The following is a 20,178-nucleotide window of genomic DNA, read 5'->3' on the forward strand; positions in this document are numbered from 1 at the left end:
GGGGAAAAGTGTTAGCTGCAAAACTGGACCTTGATTTCACACTTTTTGGAGAAATTCAACATACTACAACTTACAGTTAACTTATATAAAAGTTTAAAGTAGTATAAGTAGTTTAAAACATAATGCTATTGATGTAATGAAGACTGAAAAGGATCCAAATGTTTTCCTGCCTTACATACACATTCTCCCCTTCTTTCATGGTTGTATGATTTTCGGTTATTGGTATTCCACAATGTAACATCATATAGTGCACTGGAAGTTAAAGAGTTAATGGTCCAGTTCCAGGCACCTGTTCAGAAGACCAGTAACCAAAAATCATAAAACCATGAAACCTTCAATTAGAAGAAATTATTTCAAAGAATGCAAATTCCTTCAAAGAATAATATGATAACATTGCAAATGAACTACATCACGCATTGCCAAATTACATTAAGGCTATTATGACTACACTAAAGTTTCAGTTATTCTGTACAAGGAAGATATTACAACATCAGAAACATTACCAGTACTATAAATTAATAGTTTTGCTTTCAAAATACAGAAATTTCCAGTAACTAACTTTAAAGTCTGTAATTTTTACATTTCCCTTATATTATTGGACAGTAATGCTTTCTGACTCTTGCAGGTATTTTCAACTGAAAGTGAGGCTTTGACTAATCTGTGCTATTAGTTTGCATTTCAAAGAATGCAGGATAAAAAGAACAGTGAGATGACAGATACTTTTAAAATAGTAGAATTAAACAATTGATCTGAAAAATAAGTCCTCTTGTTATTTTTCTGTTGTACCTGGGAGAAAACAGGTTAAGTGCATAATTCTGGACATATCTTTAAATTGGACTTCCCGAATAAAAAAACAAAAACCAAAAACCAAAAACCAAAAACCAAAAAAACAAAAAACCAAAAAAACAAAAAAACCAAAAAAACAAAAAACAAAAAAAAACCATGTTAAAAATATGTATACATATGACCCTGTAGCTTGAAACAACTTCAGAAAAAAAAAAAAAAAAAGCCATTGATTTAGTATTCTCTAGTTCTACTTTGACCAGTTTAATTCTACTGATTGCTTTACAGGACACTAAGATAATTGACTGTGATAAGCTAGGTAGATGAAGGGAGATTTTATGGTTTTTATTTTTTGTCATCTAGTTCAGATCATTTACCCAAGTAGAGTCAGCCACAGGAGGTTGCCCAGGGCTGTGTCAAGGTAGGTTTTGAATACCTCCAAGGACAGCGCAGCTTGTTTTGGCATTTGACTGTCCTCTCACTCCTCATAACACACTGGAAAAAAAAAAAAACAATTTCTTTTACTCCAATGGCAAGTTCAGACATTAGTTTCAAAGAAATTGAATTAAATTGTATATAATTCATCCTCTCTTTTCTCCCTCAAAGACAAACGGAAGATTCCATATCACAGCCTATATGAAACTTGAGAAGGGCTAAGAATACTTTAACATCTTGTCTGTACTACTGACTGATGTAGTGAAAAGGAGTAGGTTTTCCTTTACTGCTCTTTGCATAGCTCTAGGGCTATACATCTACATCACATCTCCACAGGAAATTAAATCAGAATGAGTTCCTTCTACTAGATGCACACTGTGTCTACAGGTGACACAAAAGCAGTCAATTCTGACTGATTTTCTGTCATCTTTTTGCTTTTGTTCTAACAGGATAGAAATGGGTACACTTGAGAATGAACTGAAAGACCCAAAACAGTGAAACAAATCAAATTCACATTGCAAAAAAGAGAAAAGAAAGAAAGAAAGAGACGCTCCCCTGCACTAAACAGATCATTTATATATACCCATATCTATGGGCATCACATAACTATTAAGAAGGATGTAGAAGATTTCAGACACATCAAAATTTTAAACAAAAGGGAACAACATATTTTATAGTATGTTTGAGGTACCTGCCTGCCCAACTTTCCAGTCTGCCCAGGTCTTGTTGAATGGTAGCACAGCCTTCCAGTCTGTCTCCCACTTCTCCCAGATGTCATCAACATTTCAGGGTTGATACCAATATTTCAGAGTAATTATTTCTATTGGTACACAAATATAATAAAGAGAATGATTGATAACAAAAACATAAAAATAACTGATACTGTGTAACCAAAGCGCTTTGAGAAGTATACAAGCAAGCTAAAGATTCCTGACAGAAGAGTCAACTAATTTAGCATTGAAAGGCAGCTACTGCTCAGTTTGAAAGTAAAAGGCTTTTTAAAATGCACCAGGACATTTGAAATGAAATAAAGGGTAAATCCAGCTCAAATTATATTACACCTGCATGAAGCAAACGATTGAAAACCGCCAATGAAAAATATTGCTTCCTTCTTAAATCTTCCAGAATTACAATGAACTATCAAGGAAAGTGTAAGACAATAGTAGAATTCATTAAAGTTCCCAAGTTGAAATAGCATTCATTTCACATCTGCAAGACAAAATAACATTCTTTTACTGTACAGATGATGGAGCACAGGAAAGCTGAACATTGAAATCTCCTTTGTAGAACCATGAGATCATAGAATCCTAATAGTTGAAAGGGATCCCTGAGAACAATCTAGTTCAACTCCCCTGCAACGAACAGGGACATGCACAGCTAGATCATGTTGCACAGGACCTGGTCCAGCCTCACCCTAGAAGTCTCCACGGTTTACCATCTACCAGTCTACCATCCCTGAGCTTGAAACCATTTCCTCTTGTTCTACCACCGCAGGCCCTGCTAAAGAGTCTGTACCCTTCTTTCTTGTAGCTGCCCTTTTAATACTGAAAGGCTGCTATCAGGCTACTTCACAGCCTGCTCTTCTGCAGGCAGGAGAGCCCCAGTTCTGTTAGCCTGTTCTCATAAAAGAAGAGCTCCATTCTGCTGATCATTTTTGTAGCCCTTCTCTGGGCATCGACTTTGGTCTGTATCTCCCCTGTACTGAAGATTCCACATCTAGACACAGTCCTCCAAGTGAGACCTCAGCAGTGCAGAGTGGAACAGCAGGATCACCTCCCTTGACCTGCTGGCCACGCTTCTTTTGATGCAGCTCAGAATACAATTGGCTCCCTCGGTTGCAAGGGCACACTATTAGCCCACATCCACCTTTACACCCAAGTCTGTTTCAGCAGGGCTGCTGAAATCTTTCATCCCCCACTTTGTATTGATAATGTGAGCTGCCTTGACTCCAGGTGCAAGATGTTACACTTGATTTGTTGACTCTCAGCAAGATTCACCTGGGCCCATTGCTCAAGCCTGTCTAGGTCCCTCTGAATGGCATCCTGTTTCTCTGGTCTGTCAATCACAGCCCACAGGTGGATATCATCTGCAAAATTGCTGAGTGTGCTCTCAAGCAAGTTTACCGATGACAAGTTTATTCCTTGGTGATCTTCAAAATCCAAATAGTCCTTGGAAATTCGCCTTAGGCAAAGTCTGTTTGAGCAACGGACTTTGGCCAGATGACCTTCAGAGGTCCTTCCAAACCTACCCATTCTGTCATTCTAAAAACTCAGAGAGATATTGATACTGGTACAGACTAGATCATCCCCAAGACATGAAAAGTAGATTATGTAAAACAAAAAGCACATAATTTTGCCAGAATTGATATAATAATCAGAGGAGAGTGACGTCTGAAATTCTGAAAAAGTACAAAGGATAGAAAACAATTTGTACACAGCTGATGTAATTTAAGAAACAAAAGTAATGATGTAATTCTGCTAGTTAAGTCTTGAGTTAATCTTCAAAACTTGTTTTTCCATTATTGTCAATCTCCCATGTTAATTTTTTCTCTGTTGTCTGCAGAATTGGAAAGTTGACAGTGTTTCTATTTAATTAGGTTGTAGAATCCTATCTGCAGAGCTGCTTGGTGTCATTGGGACTTAGGCCTTCCTGATGGAGAAATGACATAATTTCATTCTCCTTAAGATTTATGAACCATAAATTGCCCGGGACTTTTAATGCTCTTTAAAACATTTCTTTTTCATAATAAGACTATGAAGTGATCTACATGCTTGTACAAGACATCACATGGGAATGTAGATAAAATGTATTTTGCAATGTAGAGCAATTTCTGACAAATCACATGGAGTTTGAAACTGGTGCCATACACTTTACATGGTGTTCATATAGTAAGATCATAAATAGAATTAAAATCAAATCATTTTCTTCATTCCTGGATTTAAATTAAATATAGACTGATAGAATTGTCTAATAAACCTTTGTTACAACCTAACTCTGATCTACACTGGCTAATGTAGAGGCTGCAAGGTTCAAGATCTCCTTGGGGTAAATGAAGGTGAAACAGCACTGAATGACTGGTTAAAGATTTAATTCAAACAAGAAATAGTTTCAAAATTGCCTGGGGAGAAGAATTATTGATGAAATGCCTTATCAGCTATAAGCCATGATGATACATCTTGCAATATGTTCTAATATAACTTGAAAAGAGAGGTAAATAGAGGAAGAGAGAGAGAAGATTAGAAAAGAGAGAGTGCATACACCCAAATAGGCACTCCATTACATTTTATGTGCCCCCTTCCCAAGAAGGAACTCAGTCCTTCTGTAGAATGTTCCAGAAATTTGTATGGAGTCTTGGGTGATCATCAGGTCTCCCCCAACACTGCGATTGAGATATGGCACAAGTGTAGCTCAAACTATACAATACTCTGCACATGAGTCAGTAGATCAGAGGAGCTTCAGGAGGTCTCATTCTTCACTTGCTGAAATGCAGGCTTAGTTTGCAAAATCTCTCCCTTCTCCACTAAGTTTGCCTGTTGGAATTTAACTGCTCGGCACAGTTTTCACAAGATAAGAAAATCAGCTGCGAGGAATACCTTGCCTTTTTGAGGAACCTTCCTCCAATTGCTCCTTATCTTGTTATTGTGGTGGTCTCTTCTTATACTTTTGCTAAGTGTTTGCTTGTCATTCTCCTTCAACTTTAGAAACTTCACATTTGAATGCATAGTGGATAGAATAAACAAATAAAGTAACTCTATCCATACTGCTCACAGTATATATCTCTAAAATAGTCATGTAAGCTTGAAGGTGCTAAAATATACTAAAAATAAATTTTGCTGTTAATTGCCAGGGAATTGGACAAGATGACTTTCAAGGGTCCCTTCCAAGTCACGCAATCGTATGACTCGAAATATTTCTTTTTCAGGAGAATCACGAGAAAGATAACTCTCTTATTAGGTGGATTTGAAGTAAGTCCTGCAAATGATCTCACACAATAGAATTATAAACACAGTAGAAAGCAAGGTGCATCTGGCGTTTGAAATTAAGTTCTGTATGTCATATGTATTTAGTTTAAGTCTCTGCATCTAGGCCAGGTCATTAACCGTTGTCCATCTTCTATTTCATGAATAGGTCATTTTTTAAAAAAGTCTAGAGTGCACAATATAGGATGGGATAATCAAAGTTATTTAATGCTGTTAAAAAGCTCTGAAAACAGTCTGAAAAGACTGTAAAAATTAGGAGAACAAATGTAAAATCATGTGTGGCATCTGGAGATAAAATTACACCAAATTACTTTAACAGCAACAAGAAGGGGTTAAGTTTCATCTAGAAGTACATTTGTATATTTAACTTTTTAATGTCATTGTGAAACTGAATGTCTAAGCAAGGTTCTAACAGACTAGAGGTCCACAACTTCCCTGAGCAACCTTTTCCAGTGCCTCACCACCCTCACGATGAAGAATTTTGAAAACAAATCTATTCTTTTTTAGTTTGAAGCTATTGTCCTTTGTCCTAAAAGCGCAGTCCCTGACAAAGAGTCCCTTTCCATCTTTCCTATAGTTTATTTTTAGATACTGGAAGGCTGCTATAAGGTCTCTCCATCTCTCTGATCATCTTTATAGTCCTTCTTTTGGCACTCTTGAAGATCTATGTCTTTCTTATATTGGAGGCCAAAGAGCTGACTGCAGTACTCCAGGCAGGGTCCCAAAAGAGAGTGGCAGAATCACTTCCTTGATTATTTTTGTAATGCAGTCTAGATATGATTGGCTTTCTGGGCTGCAAGAACACATTTCCAGATCATACAGAATTTCCTGTATCAACTAATTGTTTTGGAGGTGTAAGAGAAATTGTGAGAAAAAGAATTTAAAGAAGAAAGGAAAAGAAAAAGAAATTAGATCTCTGAGGCTGTGCTGAGGATTCTTTTTCTCTGTCTTTCCTCAAATAATTTCCCAGGAAGAGGAAATCATTTCAAGTATACATAGAAACAATTAAGAAAAAAGTGAACCTCAACAGACAGTATGGTTCTAAAAGTTAAGCCTCTTAGCCTGTTCTAATATAGAAAAATCCATATAATGAACTATTTAATTGAGTTTAACAAGACAGTTTATAGTTAATCCTAAATGCACTAATAGGAAACTTCAGGCCAATACTTTCAATGTTAGTTTTTACTCCCTTTGGATGTTGCTCATAATTACATTTTGATCTTTAATTATTCTTCCCCATGTATTCAATTTATGATTAAGACCAACAGTTTGCCCTGGTGGCTGGAAGTGCTGAGGTGGACACTGGTGAATCAGCAGAGAGCAACTTCTTTGGCAATGTGCATCTACTTAGAAGTAGACAAAACGCAGCTTTTCACTCTAGTCATGAAATTCAGAGCTCAAGATTAGGGAATACTACTCCAGCAAAAGAACAACTTCAGATAGCTCCCTAGAAAGAAAGATCAAAGAAAAAAAAATCTATTGCTAACAAACACAAATGTGCTTTTTTTGAAGAAAATTGTGTTGATAAATAGAAGAGCAGTTTCATCTACATATTGTGTTGTGCCATCACATGCCACTTACCTTTTGCTTCTTCCATTTCTTGTTTTATTTTCCCTACTTAATATATCAACTATTATAATATATCTGAATGTCTTTCTACTGATTTTCCTTCTGAACACTACAGGACAGCAACGGAATTATGAAATTTTTTGTGAGGATATTCCCAGAACATAGGGAAGCTTGAATCTAGAATTACTGCACACCGTGAAGTCTGTTAGCCTAACTGTTTAGGATGAGATCAGCTGTAAATCATCTCATTATTTACTGGAATCCATTCCCTTTCTGTATCTAAAGCGATAAAGTCTAAGAATCATCCTTTTGATAGAACTTGGTAAGGAACAGCATACACTGGATGACAAAAGAATCATTCTTTTAATATAGTCATCTATTGCAAATACAAATTTGAATCCACAGTATTTTTTGTATTAATGTGTACATTTTCTTCCATCTGTTGGATCTGTGTGTGAACTCATTAGCATGATACTTCCTTAAGGATTTTTCCAAACCAAATATCTGTTTCACTGTTGAAACCAAACACTGAAAGTGCTAACATTAAGCCACAAGACCCAATTTTCATAGAGAGGTACTTAAGTATTCTGGAACAGCATCTCTGTATGAGCCAGACCTTAGGGTATTTGCGATATATGTGGTTTTAACTGGAAAGAAAAAAAGAAGATAGCTGCTAGCACAAATGAATGGAAAAAGCTACCTGAAAAGATTTTAAGGATAAGCCTGTTTTGATTTTTTTATTTGTTTCTTACTATAAGTAAGAATAGTAAATAGTAAAAATAGTAATATAGTAAATATTCTGGAAAATATAATAATATAAAAATTAAAGAATATAGTGAAAATTCTGAAAAATAAAAGGCTGCAAAAAAAAGGAATCCTCTCTGTGTTTATATCTTCATTATGCTTCCTGTTATTGCAAATTACAAAGGACAAGCAGTTTTCGATATTAAGAAAATTAAATCATCTCTCAAAAGCAGAGAAAAAAACGGTGGTATATAGTAGGTGAAACATGATGATAAATTATGAGAATGAGGCAAAAAAAAATTATAAGTAGGCTTAATTTTTTTCAAATAATATTTCTTTTGTGTGTGTGTGTGTGTGTATGTGTGTGTGTGTGTTGACAGTGTCACAAAAAGAGTTTTCAATTAATGTTGTGGTATAACATGAGCAAGAAGTAAGAACCATTCAGCTGCTCACTCTCCTCAAAAGGGAGGGCAAGAAAATCAGAAAGGAAAAAATGCAAGAACAGCTTACTAGGTAGAGCAAGAGGTGTGCACACAACATAAAATGAGAAATTCATTTGCTGTTTCTCATTGCCAAGCAGATCGTTCATGTACTTTGAGGAAAGCCAAGGTCATTGTGCATAACTGTTTCCTGGGCATATTCTTGGGAAGGCCATAATTTGGAACATCTCTTCATTCCTCTTTCTTTACCCCAGTTCTTATTGCTGAACTTGAGGGAAACAGCCTGCTGATCATTTTGCATCAGCTGTCCTGGCTCTGTGTCCATCATACTGTGTACCCCTAGCCTCACCACTGATAAGTCAATATGAGAAGCAGAAGAGTCCTTGACTCTGTGTAAAAACTACTCTGCAACAACTAAAAACAGTATGTCATCATTACTGTTTTAATAAAAATTCAAAACGTAGTATGATTTCAACCTCTTTGAAGAAAGTCAACCATATGCCAACCAAACCCATGAGATTTTATGAGCTATTTCATAGTCAGAAAAAAAATACATCCAAAAAAGTTGGTGAAAGTTGAAGCTAAAAAAAATATTCTAAAAGACAGTCCCCACTGCTTAGAATATCCCATCCTATCCAGGGGATAATATCACTTATTTAAGTGTTTCAGTAATAGAATTATATTTAAATGACTGTCTCACATATTCAATACAGAATAAAGCATTCAGGCATTTGAAGAAGAAAAACGTATTACTTTTCCTGAGGGACATATGGAAATTTATAATTTCAGCCTGAATAAAACTATTGTACATGGTCATCTTTGTTCTGAAATGCAATAGGGGGGAAACAAACAAACAAACAAACAAACCCAGAAAGGATTCGAAAGATTTCCTTTATTATTTTATTTTATATATTTTTATTTCAACCTTACAAAATTTTGTTTTTTTCTCTTTTCTGTAACTTTGAAAGGTTTTGGTATATTTTCAGATTGTTACATATATTGAAGGCCAAATCTGTCATAGCTTTTTTCTTAATAACTCAGCTTTTCCTCAGTCTCCTCTGTCTATTAGTACAGAAGAAAAAAAAAAAACATGCACAGTAATAGGATATGGTAAGATATGAAGAAAAGTATATGTATTGCAAATTGACTTTGCAACATAATTAATTGAGTTAATTTGAATTTAAAAAGCAAGTGAAAATATACGTCATTTTATATTTTAATAAACTTGAGAGCATTTGAATGAAAACAATAGAAAATAATAAAAAATGAGAAGGTATGGTTCGTATGTCAGAAATATATGTCTAATAAAATAATGAAGAAGATTTATAAATTGTACGTATCATAGAATCACAAACTGGCTTGAGTGGAAGGGACCTCAAGGATCATCAAGTTCCAAGCCCCTGCCACAGGCAGGGCTGCCAGCCCCTAGATCAAGTACTAGATCAGATTCCCAGAACCCTATCCAAACTCACCTTAAATACCTCCAGGGATGGAGCATCCACAGCCTCTCTGGGTTCCTTTCCTTTAGTTTAAAATCATTCCCCCTTGTCCTATCACTATCTACCTATGTAAAAGTTGATTTCCCTCAGGTTTACAAATTCCCTTCGAACACTGGAAGGCCGCAGTGAGGTCTCCTTACAGACCTTTTTTTTGAGGCTTAACAAGCCCTTGGATCATTTACGTGGTTGTCCTCCGGATCCTCTCTAAAATTTCTACATCTGTCCCATGTTGGGGGCCCCAGGTTTGGGTGCAGTGCTCCAGCTGGGACCTCAAGAGTGCAGAATAGAAGGGAACAATCACTTCCCTAACCCTGCTGGCCACACCTCTTCTGATGGGACTGAGGATACCATTGGCCTTCTGGGCTGCAAGCACACACTGCTGGCTCATGTTAAGTTTTTCTTCAACCAGGATCCCTATATCTTTCTCAGCAGGGCTACTCTTAAGGAGTTCTTCTCCTTGTAAAGAATTTCAAAAATGTCTTGCTTTCTGTAAATGTGTATTATACAGGCATGATATTAACATTAGAAATTCTTCCTAATCATACACTAGTAAAAAAAATTAAGAACTTGATTTCTAAATTTCTTCAATACAGCAGATTATTTGGGAAGTGGTAAAACATTTCTCAACAGTTCATTGTCTTCTGTTATATAGCTCTTTCCAAATAGAGTATGAGGTATTTATGGCTCATAAAGGTCATATTAGAATTTCTTATTCAAATGCTACATGGTAAATTAGGAACTAGAAGTTCATATTTGGGGAAAGAAAAGTGATTTTATACAAAAATGAGAATAATTATTATCTGTCCTGTTTGGTAATTGAATGGACAATATAAGGCAGATTAATAACTCTTTTTCTTATTAAGATTTTTTTATCTTCATTTTTCAGAATTTTAAATGAAACTGTTTCATGACACTTTAAGCACTTTACTGTTCCAGTGACTGAGCACTAGAATAGGATTCCTAGAGGAATTATGGAATTAACTCGGAGGAAATTCTAGTCCATAAGGACTATATAAGGACAGTGGAAGGACTCGGACCATTTTTAATCTCTGCAATACAAATAAAAGAAAGCAAGCATATTAAGGTTTTCTTCTAGAGATATGCTATCATGAAATCACAGAATAGCATAATTTGGAAGGGATGGTAAAGATCAGCTAGCTCCTACCCTCTTGCCATGATCAGGGTTTCCAACCATCAATCAGGCTGCCCAGGGACCCACTCAAACTGGCTTTAAATACTTCCAGGGATGGGGCATCCACAGGCTCTCCTATGAGGAGCAGCTGAGGTCCCTTGGTTTGTTTAGCCTGGGGAAGAGGAGATTGCAGGGAGGCCTCATGGCAGTTTATAGGTTCCTCGCAAGCAGGAAAGGCAGGCACTGATCTCTTCTCTCTGGTGACTAGAGAGTCCTCTGTTGATTCATGGTTGGACCTGATGATCCCTGTGTGTCTCTTCCCACTCAGGATATTCTATAACTCTATACTTCTCTAAACACGAGTTTTTAGTACCACCCTGTTTTCAGATGAGACTGTACTATAGCAAAGTGATGTTTTGGTTGCTGCTGAGTGATCACAGAATCACAGAATCACAGAATCACCCGGGTTGGAAGGGACCCCAAGGATCATGTAGTTCCAACCCCCCTGCCTAGCAGGGCCACCAAACATACACATTCAGATCAGGTTGCCCAGGACCCCGTCCAACCTGGCCTTAAACACGTCCAAGGACGGGGCATCCACAACCTCCCTGGGCAGCCCGTTCCAGGGCCTAACCACTCTCCTAGTAAAGAACTTCCCCCTAACATCCAACCTAAATCTTCCCTCCTTCAACTTAAAACCATTTCCCCTAGTCCTGCTGTTGTCAGCCCTTTTGAAGAGTTTACTCCCCTCCTGGGTGTAGGTTCCCTTCAGGTATTGATAGGCTGCAATGAGGTCACCCCGCAGCCTTCTCTTCTCCAGGCTGAACAAGCCCAACTCCCTCAGCCTGTCCTCATAGGGGAGGTGCTCCAGCCCCCTGATCATCTTAGTCGCCCTCCTCTGGACCCTTTCCAAAATCTCTATGTCTTTCTTGTACTGAGGGCTCCACACCTGGACACAGTACTCCAGGTGGGGCCTCACAAGAGCCGAGTAGAGAGGGACAATCACCTCCCTGTCCCTGCTGACCACCCCTCTCCTGATGGAGCCCAGGATCCCATTTGCCTTTCGAGCTGCCAGAGCGCACTGCTGGCTCATATTCAGTCTCTCGTCCATATAGTGGTGGTCCATAGTGATGAGTGCATGTCTGGAGCTGGGCCACGTCAGGCAATGAGGAAGAGCAACCTTACGGTGCAGTGGCAAGAGTTAGGACAGCTGCTTTGGACTGGCCAAGAGGTTATTCCATACTATGCAACATACCATGCATAAACCTGCAGGGAATAGGCCAAAAGCAGGGGTTGCCCACTGAACGTAGGTAGGCTGCACGTTAGTTGGTGAGCTGTTGAATTACTAGTTGGGTGTTAGTTGAAGGGTGGTGAGCAGTTGCAGTGTGGATTTATATAGAGAAAGTTATCTTCCCCCTTCTCCCCCCCCCCCCCCCATTCCTTTTCTATCTTAGTAAATCATTCCTCTCTCAATTCACAAGCTCAATTTTGTTCCCAGTTCTCCCCCAAACCCATCCTACTAGGTCATCAGATCCGGCCAGAGTGTGCTCTAAGAAATAAGCTGGCATAATTACTGGCTTATGATACCAACAGAAGATAACTGCTTAACTACTTATCTGTTCATATCAGTTAGCTCCAGTACAGTTCTATTCTTTAAGAAAAGTTTTTATGAATGCAGATTTTAATGATAGTTGTACATAAACCCAACTGGGAAATTGCAGATAAACCTTGGTCTACACCTTGAGAGCATATATTACTTGCTTTTAATGTGGGGTGCTTCAGCTGACCGTGAACTTCATTCCAAAGCAACAGGTAGATTGTTTAGTATTTTATATAGGGAATAAAGGTAAAGCTCAAATCATTCCGAGGTTAGTGTAGAACAGAAAAAATAGAGAAACTATTGCCACATGGTCACAGAAAAACAGGATAATATTATTAAATGACTTCTAGAATTATGAAATAATTCTACATAATTCTACAGAAAGCAGGCGGTGGAATAGGAAGTCATCATCTTCAGGTATCTTCTGTTTCTCAGCAAATGATACAAAGGGTGAAGCATAGTTGTTTTTTTTTTTTTAATAAGTTCAGAAGCGTAAGGAGTTGAAGGGCCTGATCAATAAAAGGGACTGCAATGAGATAAGTCAAGTGAAATTTGTCATTATTCTACAGAATCAAAGAGGACCTATGATGAAAGAAAAAAATATCATTCCACATTTTTTGTCCCAATTACAACAGAACAGCATAAAACTAGAAAAAAGAATGATTAAGTTTCAACTAAATATTAAATTTCCTTAATATTTCAAATCACTCTACAATTCTTTTCAGCTTCTTATGTTAGTGCCTTTACTCTTCTCAGGAACTCATAAGGAGAAACAATTTTTTTATATCTTAATATAAGTTTTTTGATAACCAATAACTCAGAGTTAATATCTTGAGTGAAATAAATATCAAAGTTGGCTTTTATTTTCCTTTTTAACTTTTATAATTACAATATACTGTGATCTCCGACTATCGGGCTGGCTAAACAATTATCAGTTTAACAAGTGGTGTTATAAACCATCATATTTATATTTAAATGAAAATTATAACAGCAGGTGAATTGCATGAGAAATTCTCATCAAGAATCATTTTGGAGCAGAAATGAAATGCAAGCAGTATCTGTTCTCTCTCTTTTTTTTTTTTTTTTTTTTTTTTTAAGTTTGTATATTAGTCATTCAGTAACAGGATTTGTTTAATCACACTTTAATTTTAACCAATTAAAAATAAAAACAAATGCTGTATTTTTCCTAGATTTGCTAACTTCTCAACATTTCAGAATTTTTTCCATTTCACAGATGGGAAACCAAACCATTACACAATCTTTTTTGTAAACATTCTAAGAATCAATGTCCCGATGATGTGATAATCTGTATTAATCTGAAAATATCCAGTTACATTTCTTTCCTTTGATTATGTGGGATTTTTTATTTAAGTGAGAAATCCTCATCAGTGTTCATACACATCATTCATTTATTTCACAGGAAAGTATCCTGAGAGTTCTGACTATCTTTGTATTTAAAACCCCTCTAACTTTAACCAGGTGCAAATGTTGTTTAAATAATAATGAGGAAGTGAGGAAATTGATGGGTAGCATTAAAAGAGTCATCAAGGACAACTGGATAGAATAAAAAATAAAAATAAATTTGTTTTATTCTTTTGAGAACATTCTTTTAAAAATCATTTCATGGAATACTTAAATCTTCACAGGATCATAATTCAAAGACTGATGACATATTGAATGTATAAAATCTGTCAAAAGTATCTCCAAAAGTAACTGAAAGCTTCAGGTTACAGACATATGTACATAATATAAATGGAACAACTATTTTTGTTAAGCTGCAGTTACATTTTCTTGTAAAAAATGACAAGATATATTGTTTAACTATATTTCATTTCCTTTTCTTTTGAGAACTAATACTGATTTCAAAAGAAACGTTCCCAGGGACAAAATAGTAAATATAGTTCTGACTGGTTTTGTTTGTTTGTTTTGGTCAAAATAAAGTCTAATCTGAGCATCTGAAGATTTCCCACATGCTGTCAGGCCTACAACTACTTCTCACTACTGTTGGTACTTAAAAGGAGTTGTTCACTACTGTTTTTTTTTTTTTCCTTTTTTTTTTTTTTTTTTTGAAGTTTGAAAGTTTTTAAGTTCTTGAGAAGCTTTATACTGCTGATATTTTTAAATGAATTAGCTGATTAAAATAGGTAAATTGCTCTCCAAATGGCATAAAAAGAAAGTGGAGGTGAAAAAAATTTAAACTGCTAAAATGAGATGATGAAGAAACACATCCAAATATAAGTATCATACAAATAAACTCATATTAAATATCTGTCTCCAGTAGTGTAAATATTACTCCAGGAGAACATTAAAATTTGTAACATTATTATAGGCTTCCTTGCCCCTCAGGTAAATTCCTAAAGGTAATTTTACACATCAAGTATGTGATATATAGAACTACTGTAACAGAAACATCCTTGTTTTGCAAATAAGAATTCTATCTTCACTCAGACTTTTTTTTTCTTAAACACTGAAAAGCTCTTAATTTTGCTATCGTAAGCCAAAAGGTATCTAACAGGATTTATTCAAATCCAGCTTACAGATATTTTAAAAATCTATATTTCATTTCCTATTAGATTATTTAAATGCCAAAAAATTCAAATCTGAATGCCTATGTACTTTTATAATTCTGTATTTTTATTTCTGTCATTAACAGATGAAAATTAAATAAAACTGTGTTTCATTTATATAACAAACATACCTTGCATAAGCACAGTGAGCACTGAAAATTTACACACACATTTGCTAATATTAATGTATTCCTAACATCTCAAGATTTGCCTAAGGAACTTCATCTCACAGTGGACATCTAAACTTATTCACACATATCTGAGAGAGAAAGACTCAATTAAGAAAAGTGTCATCATAATTTTTGCAATTAGTGTTACTACAAAGGCCTGTTTATTTAAAGGAAAAGTTAGTTTTTAAAAGTAATTTAATCATATTGTCCTGTTATACGTAAGGGGATCACACAGTGATGTTAATTCATTGAAGTAGGAGAAAGATGCTGAATCAGAAATTAAAAAAAATACAACCAAGAGAACAACAATTTGCTCTTTGTGATTAGGATACTGTACAGGAAGAGAAAAAAAAATGTTAAGCATTTTCAGAGATTATGATATGCTTTCAATCATTTTGTAATGGCTCAATTTCTAAGCAATTCTGGAATTAAAAGGAAAAAAAAAAAAAGGATATTCAGATTAGAGCCTAAATTAGGATGAAAAAGGTATACAGGAAAAAAAAGGAAATCTGAAATTAAGAACAGAAACTTTGAGTATTTGTTAGCTAGATTAAAAAAAAAAAAACAAAACAATTTCTTGAGATATCAGGAATTTTACCAATCTTCAGAAGTACTTGATGATCACTCGCATGAGTCATCCTATACAAATACGTGTCTGTTCAAGCATATGTTTTTTGGACAACATCTTTTACATCATGAAAGTTGTTGTTTTGTTGTGTTTGTTCATTTTTTCTTTAAAGTAACAGAAACTGCAATTATCTCCAAATATATCCAGTTGAATTAGTAACCAGGCTACATTAGAATATAATCAGCACTGCTTCATAGGGATCCTTATTAATATATCTCTCAATTCCTTAGTGCATATTCCAAGTGATTTGAATATAAATCTGTATACTAAATAGCTGTTTCAGCACAGTTCTCAAGCTGAGCTACTATCTTCTGATTTTTCTGTAGAACGTACTGGAATTGTTCCAACAAGAAAGCATAGTCAGAAAATATTCAGTGGAAATAAATTTTGCACTGCATGTAACAAAACTTCTCACATATCTCTGGTAATTTTAAAGGAACCATTTCTTGGACTCTAGACTGATTGCACCATAATTGGTGCCACCAAAATTCTGAGATGTTGGCCAGGAGTACTCAAGTAGCTAAGGCCCCCACAAGTGTCATTTAATAGCATAAGAAGTTTATGAGAGTTGGGAGTACTGGGAACTCATCTGTAGCTGCTAAAGAAAGAGCATGCAGGTGGTTAAGCAAGCCCATAGGCAATTTGTTTTTCAGTTCAGCTGAAATCAAAATCAGAAATTAAAATAACTTAATGAACTTTGGTTTTCTTTTACCCTCTCCAGCTGAGGTAATACGAAAAATAAACCATTTTATTGAGCAAAATGGGGAAACAGGAAGCAAAACGATAACTTCAAAAATTAGGGAGTTGACAGAAACAAAACTGCACGCTATTAAGAAACAGTGTAGTATATATAAAGTGGAAACAAGAGAGGACTAATGATGAGCTGTTGATAAGGAATAAGTAATCAAGTCAGTGCACAAAATGGCGCATTTTCCTACATCTGCTACATCCTACAATTGCTTCTTACATCCCAGAATAGGACAAAAGATTCCTGAAACTCATCATTTCTCTTCCCACAGCCAGTATCACTATAAATTCTTAGAGAAGAGTCCATCTTCTATATTTTAGAGCTAAAATAGAAGCAGATTGTTACAGTTGGTCTTACAGTTGGAAAGATTATTATGGTGAAAATAGGGCAAAAAACAAATAGGGAAGAAATACTCTGTACCCAAAGATCTAGGTTTGCAGGAAAAACTCCCCCAGAGTAGGATCTCCAAAAAGAGATCCTTCTTTAGTGGCAGTCAGCCCTTAAATGGGGTCTAGGAGGTAAATTGCCTTCACCTGTGCTCCCACAGCTGACTAAGTCCTTTTCTCAGGTGATTAATCAGTGGTTCAGGCCATGACTCAACAGTACCCATACACAGGTTTAATTAATGTATTACATGCACAGAAGCAGACTCACTCACTTTCAGTCTTTAAAATGGAAGTTAAATTTGCTAACTCAACTTCTAATTTATTAATAAATAATTCAATACATTTTAAGATATATTTGTTTATGTTTTATTGTCTTACACAAAAATGTTATGTTTGAGTGCATATAAGGCATTTATTTGAGAATAAATTCACTGACTACAGAAGAGAATATTTTGTCTACACATTGTATGTTTGGGCAGAAGGCTTCCTAAGTGACAAAGAATTTAAAACAGCAACAACAACGATCAAAACAAAACAAAACAAAAAAAAAAAAAAAAAAAAAAAAAAAAAAAAGCAAACCAACCAACCAAACAGACTAAACCCCTCAGTATTTAAACAAAGAAAAATTGTCCTTCTGAGCAGTTCTGTCCATAACTGCTGAGATACTCAACAGAATTTTCCTATGACATCAGCTATTTGATTTTCTGTTTTTCTGGGCCTCTGATTTCACATTCTGAATGCCAAATTTACAGCTGTACTAAGCAAGTAGCAGGTGCAGTGTAGCTTAATAAGCACTATGCTTTGAAGTTATGAAACACTTTAGTTCCATACATTCCAAATTCAGTATCCAAGATAAGAAGATATGCTTTAGATATTTACTTGCCTATGATTCAGATATCCTCTGCAAAGCATGTAATATTACCTCTTCCATGCTATGGCAGAGAAAAATCTTCTGTTACTGTTTCAAAACAATTAGAAGCTACACTGATATTGAATGCTATAGAATGTCTTCTTTAGAGAAAAAGTAAATAAGATCCAGGGCTATACACTGAATAACACATTTGAATTATTCAAGTACAGGTTATTAGGTGATCATCATAAATCCTATGCATCAATAAGGTGAAGATATATTGAAAAATTTAAATAAACATAAAGGAATTCAATCACACACCTTTTCTTCACACATACTTCTATGCCATGTTGCCTGTCTCTAGACATTATAGAGTTGCATAAGACAACAAGATATATGTAACTGAGGTAATTTATTCTACCTGACAACTCAGTCTTTTTTCATATTTCAGTTGTACCACTGAAACCACTGAACATAAATTTTAGTGGCCTTGAACACTGGCAACAGAAACTAGACCTCAAAGACAAATGCATTATTGTTATTAGAAATATTTTAGGTTTATATTTGGCATGTGACACTCTTGATAAAATCTGGAATCCACATTAAACACATTATTGAACCACTGCTGAAAAAAAAAAAAAAAAAAAAAAACTGAAAAAAAATATATATAATTGAAGAGGTTTTCATTACATGACTTAACAAATAGTGGAAATCACTGAGTTAGAGCTAACTGGTGTTAGAACATCATGTATTACAGCACAACCAATTGCCCTAATAATTGAGATTTGTTGAAAAAAGAACTGGGAAGCAGTGTATAGATCACAAAAATTGTTTTGAAGTCATCACTTAAAATAGCTATTTCTCTTTATGTACTTGCTATATTATCAAAATGTGGAAGATAGAGTAAATCAAACTACTTCTTAAACAGAGAAGTTGCACCTGTCAGTAGATCGTGACAATGGAAGACTACCTAGTCAAGCATGATAATAGAAATACACTGTAGCAATCAAGTAGCTACAAGTGCTACATATGCTACTCCATATATACCTTTCAATTCAGTAAGTTCAGTCTTAATAATGCTAAACTCTATGTTACATTAAAAAATACTAACAAAAATAAACAAATCTGTCACTTTCTGTGTTTATCATTCCACATTAATATGCAAATCTAACATGATTATGATTATTACATAGCTGCTTGGGTTGCTCTTTTTTTCACGTGTCTTTTAGGGTACCTGTGAAAATGTGCAGTAAATATCACTAAAAAAAAATTCAAATCTTGCTTCTTTGAAGGGTTCTGGCACTAGTGTAAGGCAATAAAAACATCTAAGTAAGTCTGCTAATGACTCTATTTCAGTAATGCTTTCTGACAGTGTTCGTATTAATGTCATCTGTGCCAGGTCCTAAGTCCCTCTGGCTTTCATCTAGTTACAACCACCCTGCTATAAGCAGGGACACCTCCCTGTTACTGAAATCCCCATCCAGCCTGGCCCTGAATGCCCGTAGGGAGTAACATCCTCTCTGGGAAATCTGTTCCATTGTCTTACTATCCTCACAGTAAATAAATTATTCCCAATATCTAGTCTAAATCTACCCTCTTCCAGTTTAGATCCATTTCCCTTCGTCCTGTCACTACACGGCCTTATAAAAAAATCCCTTCCTAGTTTTCTATAGGCCTCCTTCACGTACAGGAAGGCTGCTATAAACAAATAAAAAGGACTAAGTTTTCAGGTAAAAAACACGAGAAAATTTTGGATTCTTTACATCTGGTTAGGAGCAAAACCAATTAGATTATTAGATAGATGAGAATTCTCACAATAATTGATACTTTATCTCTGGTCCCCTAAAAATGTATTTATCTGAAAGTACTAAAAACAGGACAGAAGTAATCCCCAACAGCACATTATTAAAACAAAAACAAAAATTGAACACCTAACTGTTTGCTTTTTTTCGTCAACAGTGCCAAAGGAAATAATTTAATAGTAAAACTGATGACAGGAAAATATGTTTTATTCAGTTTGCTGATTCTACACTGATCTGTGGAGAGCCATATTCCCAGGATACTAGAACTGACTAAGCCTATCTCTGTATTACAAGTAATACACAGCAAAAAAGCATAGTTTTCATTAAGTGAAATACTCGTTCTGAGAATGAAAAAAATTTTACTTCGGACTAATTCTACTTTGGTCCCTTGAATACAATATCCAACAGCAGTCAGAGCACATTGTGCTCCTAGAGAGCATCTTCATGTTTAGTTTCATTCAAAAGAAACCCAGTAAGAGAACTGAAACTACCCCATGATGGAATCAAAGTTTTATAAGTAGAAATGATCAGAAAAGTCACTTCAAAAGCACACTTCTCAACAAAACTAAGACACTAATACAGAGGCACCCTTCAGTTTCCCCAGGAGACACAGCATCTCTTCAAAGAGGCAAACCTTTAAAGAGTCCTCAGTGCTCCCTGTGTAACATCACAGACTCCTTCATAAGTTCACAGCTGTGTCAGAGATGTTCCACAAGCTTGACTGTGAGCAGACACAAACCTACTGTGCTCTGAGTTAAAGAAACATAGACTGTCTTTGAACAGAAGCCATACATATATATCATAGTTCTTCTCACTGAACTGAATTTGTATCTTTTCCAAGCAGA

Source organism: Lagopus muta, chromosome 4, assembly GCF_023343835.1.
Source record: "Lagopus muta isolate bLagMut1 chromosome 4, bLagMut1 primary, whole genome shotgun sequence".
NCBI lineage: Eukaryota > Metazoa > Chordata > Aves > Galliformes > Phasianidae > Lagopus > Lagopus muta.